The 6,000-nt window shown below is 33.8% G+C and overlaps 1 long non-coding RNA gene across 1 annotated transcript in view; it reads right to left on the bottom strand.

The window, feature by feature from the left end:
* Nucleotides 1-2,376: 2,376 nt before the first annotated feature.
* LOC102126529 (uncharacterized) overlaps nucleotides 2,377-6,000 on the bottom strand; it is a 173,167-nt gene continuing 169,543 nt past the window's right edge. The window contains exon 4 of the long non-coding RNA XR_001483981.4: nucleotides 2,377-2,463. This is a non-coding gene — a long non-coding RNA (uncharacterized lncRNA). The remainder of the gene's footprint in view (nucleotides 2,464-6,000) is intronic.

The following is a 6,000-nucleotide window of genomic DNA, read 5'->3' as shown; positions in this document are numbered from 1 at the left end:
GGCTTCACTCGAGGGCCTCACTGGACCTAGCCAAATAGAACACTTCTTTCCTTTGGCCATGATGATTTGTTCAGAGGGGAGGAAAGTAACCAAAGCTAATCCTTTCCAAGAGTTTTGGCAGGAATATCTGCAGAGATATGATTTCAGAAATGTTCAAAAACCACACAAAGAATTAGAAAGATATCTAAAAAGACATAAAGGAAAAGTTAAATACATGAAAAGGCATAGCATATTTGTTATGGGTAGGAAGATTTGGAATTGATAAGATACTAATTATCTCAAAATTAATTCATATATATTATTCATTTTGACCAAAAATCCAAAATGGTTATTTTATCTGAAGGCATAAATGCATGAGCATAGTTCTCAGATGAAACAGATGGGTGAGATTTTAGCATAAAAATATAAAGCTGTAAAAGTAATGGGAAAACCATAAGAATAAGTATTATCTAAGTCTTGAAGTAGGAAGCTTTCTAATTTGACATCAAAGGTTATAAAACATAAAGAAAAAGAGAGTTGACACATATCTGCATGGAAGAATATACCATATAATATAAAAAATCAAAAGACAAATGATAAATTGAAGAAAAAAGACTTATAACTTATGTGAGAGAAATGGAGTTAATATTCATAATATGTAAAGAAAGAGCACATACCAAAAGCATACAAAAATTTCATAAAAATAAATGGTTACATGACATAGAAAGGCAATCTCAAAGAAAACCAATGACTAATAATCACATCAAAGACAATCAACAAAAATGCCAGCTAATTCAATCATGTGATATCATCTGTCATTCCTCAGAGTAACAAAGATAAGAAAGTACTAGTAATGCCAAGTACTGATGAGAGTAGAAAGAAATCAGTTTTCTCATATTTATTGGTTTTGGTAGTATAAATGAGTTCAATATTTTTGGAGAGCAATATTTATTTTAACATTGTCATTTTTGCAAAAATAAATTTAAACCATTGAAATGACCATCTAGCAGAACTTATTAAAACAAGTTAAGATATAACAATAAAATGAATGCAAAATATTCATCAACACACATGAGAGATCTATATGATTATATGTGAAAAAATCCCTGCCACAGTATATAAAGAGTAAAAGGCATGTTACCAAAAAAGTTATGAGACCAAATATGCAATCGAGTCACCTATAAATTATAATTAAACTTGCATCTATTTAGTGCTTGTCATGTACCAAGCACTAAACTACATACCAAGTGCTACAGATGTAAGCACACACATATGCAAGCACACACCCACACATACATGTATACACATGCATCCAATTTTTATCTTTATGAAGTAGGAAAGCTGGAGTAGAGGGTGGGTGGAGAAGGAAGGTAGGGAGGTAGAAAGGTTCAAGAAGGGGTAAGGTTCAGCAGGATTGCCTGAATTTTTTTAGTATGGACATATATTTGCTTTGTTATCAGGAAAAAATTGATCAAGATATTTCCATTTGGGGAGAAAGAGAGAAAAATATGTGATATTTTGTCTGTTCACCAAAAATATTACTCATTATTTTCACAAGATTAACTATAATTTTGATACGAGCCACTTTACCAAAAATAGTGCCTTTTTCATCTTGGTATTTCATCTTAGATTTTTCACATGAAAAATTATTAATACACGGTGGCTCAGTTGAATGACAAGTTACTTTTATTAGACACTTTTGGGAATGATAAGGTTTTGTAAGTTGACTCTAGTTCCCATTATGTTAAGAAATTAATGTTATAAAAATATGCAGTTTTAAAAAATATGTTTTTCTTCATAAAATACTTATTTTCAATAATATGCAAAAGTACAGTTTTAGTTTTTATAAAAACTCTTTGGACATTTAATATTTTCAAACATATACATAATATTTATTCGATGTCTTTAGTGAAGTTCAAATAAATTTATAAACTACATACTATACACAAGCATGTATACACACACATATTTTGGACACCTTGAACATATATATTCTGAAATGGATATATTCTAAGATCATATAAGAAAAATCATTTGTTTTACAAGAATGCCTCCAGCAAGGAGGCACTGGGCCACTGCTTCCACCATGCTGTTTTAAGATATATTTGGGCTCACAAACACATAATTAAAAGCTTTGTAGGGTAATAAAACACTTTGACACTAGGGCAGACCTGTTGACCAAGACTGAAAATATGGAGAATGATGAAAAGGGGTCTTAAATTCAATTTTTAAATTCACAAAGGGTCACCGCCATAGAAACATTTATAACTCAAAGTTTGACTTTCAGCTTTTCTGTATTGCTATCTTTTGCTGCCAGTTGGTGTAATGAAATATGACCACCTCAACACTAAAGGGAAAGATCATCCCATTTAATCAAATGAAATCAAATAACAAGAAAAGTTCTCACCTCTAGGGGTATAGAACTGTCCTCCAACTGTCAGGTGGATATGTTTCAAGGATCCTCTTGATTAAGGCCTCCAATATCTTTAGAAAAGAAATATCAAAACCTGTCATATAATTTGCACTGAAGTCATGTACAGAAATATGTGGATTTTAAAATCACAGATACAACAGATTGAAGGTTTCAACGTTTGACATCAATTCACCCTCCTAAACACAGTGCTCTTAGTGTGAAAGTGTCTGTCAAAAAACAAACAGTAATGTTTTCTTTGTAAATTTCTGTACTATCTTCCAGGAATGGTCTGCTAAAACAAATGTGGCTATGCATTCAAGGATATGGGAGTCCAACTTGTAAATGAATTATTTTTTATGAATATGTTGCACTTACATGCTACAAGATATGTCAACTTCTAGCCCTAAAAACACTGCCATTTTGATTCAGAATTCATGTATTAAGTAGATATAAATAAATATAATTCTTCGTCACTAAACACTGCTGAGTCGCAACATAAGATTTTGATGAACTGAATGACTAGCTACAGTCCCTGCTACTTAGTACTAAATAAGAGTATCCAAAAAGAATGAATTTATTTTTACTATAGAGAAAAAAATCAATTAAAAACTGAGCATACCTACATGAAAAAAAGATCTTGTGAGTTAGAAATGTGAGGTAGATCTTGTTCTCCTGACATTATTTTTGCAAGGCATTGTGTAGATACTTTGTAAAAATTAAAGTCTTGCTTTCCCATGCCCACATGTTATTTAAAATTAAAGGTAGATCTTTAGCAGAAAAATCACTTTGAAGAAAAACATAGAGCCTATAGAAACACCATATTGAGTTGCTAGCTGTCCTAAATGAAAAGGTCTGACTGTGAATTTTTAAATATGATCTTAAAATCCTATCATACCTTAAAAAACTTAAAATGTGCAAAAGTTCTAAAATGAACTAGAAGCCAAGAAGTAAATGTTTGATATTCAGTAGTACCTGAAAATACAATGTAAAAAAAGTGAGTGTTTGGAAATTATTCCAACATCTTATGTCCTGTATCCATTTATTATGGAAAATGGCAGGCCTATCCCAATGTATTAAACGTAAAGCCAGAATTAACCAAATTTTAATCTTCTATATTTCCTTAAAGCTAAGCGGAGGCCTCGGCAACATGAACCCCTGACCACAGGAGTTGTTAGTGAAGAATATACTTTAAAAGTCTTGCTATTCCAAAACACAGCAGAGATCTATGCAGACTGTAATCTAATGAACTCTGCATGTAGGAGGAAAAAGAAGACCAAGTGTTGGTCATGATATTTTGTTGGAGAATATGTGGATTGTTCTTTGGTTCTGAAAGGTGAAAGAGTAGGGAAGTGGAGGAAATGATCTTCAAAAGCAAAGATCATCTCCAAAATGTTTCTGAGAAGAATTGACTTAGTCCGATGTTTCAAGACTTGTCTAATTATAAAACAATTACCTACACTCTTGTTAAAAATACAGATTTCCAACAACATTCACCTTGCCCAAATTATGATCCAGTAGGATTGGAGTAGTGGCATAATCTGTATTTTTGAGGAGCACCCCAAGTGAGTCTTATGATAAGATAGGTTTGACAAACACTTTCCTAATCTTAATTGCTCAACCTTGCACTTTACCAACACAGCCTGATAACTAACCATTCAGTGTTGAATAAAGAAAACCATGTTCATTTGACTAAACAAGATCGAAGAGAAAACAGATTTCACATTACTTTAATGGGTACAAATAAAGCCAAAAATAGATTAATTTATGTCATGTGCTTTTTAAGTAATCTACTATTATAATTTTGTCAGTGATGATGCTAGGAAAAATGGACTACTGTAAGTCACAGCATGTCTTTATACTGCTATTATCTGATAAAGATGTGTTTTAATTTAAATAAGTAGAGAAATACATTTGTTTTTTTTTTTTTTTTTTTTTTTTTTAATTTATTTATTATTATTATACTTTAAGTTGTAGGGTACATGTGCATAACGTGCAGGTTTGTTACATATGTATACTTGTGCCATGTTGCTGTGCTGCACCCATCAACTCGTCATTTACATCAGGTATAACTCCCAGTGCAATCCCTCCCCCCTCCCCCCTCCCCATGATAGGCCCCGGTGTGTGATGTTCCCCTTCCTGAGTCCGAGTGATCTCATTGTTCAGTTCCCACCTATGAGTGAGAACATGCGGTGTTTGGTTTTCTGTTCTTGTGATAGTTTGCTAAGAATGATGGATTCCAGCTGCATCCAAGTCCCTACAAAGGACTCAAACTCATCCTTTTTTATGGCTGCATAGTATTCCATGGTGTATATGTGCCACATTTTCTTAATCCAATCTGTCACTGATGGACATTTGGGTTGATTCCAAGTCTTTGCTATTGTGAATAGTGCTGCAATAAACATACGTGTGCATGTGTCTTTATAGCAGCATAATTTATAATCCTTTGGGTATATACCCAGTAATGGGATGGCTGGGTCATATGGTACATCTAGTTCTAGATCCTTGAGGAATCGCCATACTGTTTTCCATAATGGTTGAACTAGTTTACAATCCCACCAACAGTGTAAAAGTGTTCCTATTTCTCCACATCCTCTCCAGCACCTGTTGTTTCCTGACTTTTTAATGATTGCCATTCTAACTGGTGTGAGATGGTATCTCATGGTGGTTTTGATTTGCATTTCTCTGATGGCCAGTGATGATGAGCATTTTTTCATGTGTCTGTTGGCTGTATGAATGTCTTCTTTTGAGAAATGTCTGTTCATGTCCTTTGCCCACTTTTTGATGGGGTTGTTTGTTTTTTTCTTGTAAATTTGTTTGAGTTCTTTGTAGGTTCTGGATATTAGCCCTTTGTCAGATGAGTAGATTGCAAAAATTTTCTCCCATTCTGTAGGTTGCCTGTTCACTCTGATGGTAGTGTCTTTTGCTGTGCAGAAGCTCTTTAGTTTAATGAGATCCCATTTGTCAATTTTGGCTTTTGCTGCCATTGCTTTTGGTGTTTTAGACATGAAATCTTTGCCCATGCCTATGTCCTGAATGGTACTACCTAGGTTTTCCTCTAGGATTTTTATGGTATTAGGTCTAACATTTAAGTCTCTAATCCATCTTGAATTAATTTTCGTATAAGGAGTAAGGAAAGGATCCAGTTTCAGCTTTCTACTTATGGCTAGCCAATTTTCCCAGCACCATTTATTAAATAGGGAATCCTTTCCCCATTTCTTGTTTCTCTCAGGTTTGTCAAAGATCAAATGGCTGTAGATGTGTGGTATTATTTCTGAGGACTCTGTTCTGTTCCATTGGTCTATATCTCTGTTTTGGTACCAGTACCATGCTGTTTTGGTTACTGTAGCCTTGTAGTATAGTTTGAAGTCAGGTAGCGTGATGCCTCCAGCTTTGTTCTTTTGACTTAGGATTGTCTTGGAGATGCGGGCTCTTTTTTGGTTCCATATGAACTTTAAAGCAGTTTTTTCCAATTCTGTGAAGAAACTCATTGGTAGCTTGATGGGGATGGCATTGAATCTATAAATTACCTTGGGCAGTATGGCCATTTTCACAATATTGATTCTTCCTATCCATGAGCATGGTATGTTCTTCCATTTGTTTGTGTCCTC

This window comes from Macaca fascicularis, chromosome 12 (assembly GCF_037993035.2).
Source record: "Macaca fascicularis isolate 582-1 chromosome 12, T2T-MFA8v1.1".
NCBI lineage: Eukaryota > Metazoa > Chordata > Mammalia > Primates > Cercopithecidae > Macaca > Macaca fascicularis.
This window is presented reverse-complemented; position numbering and strand designations above follow the sequence as displayed.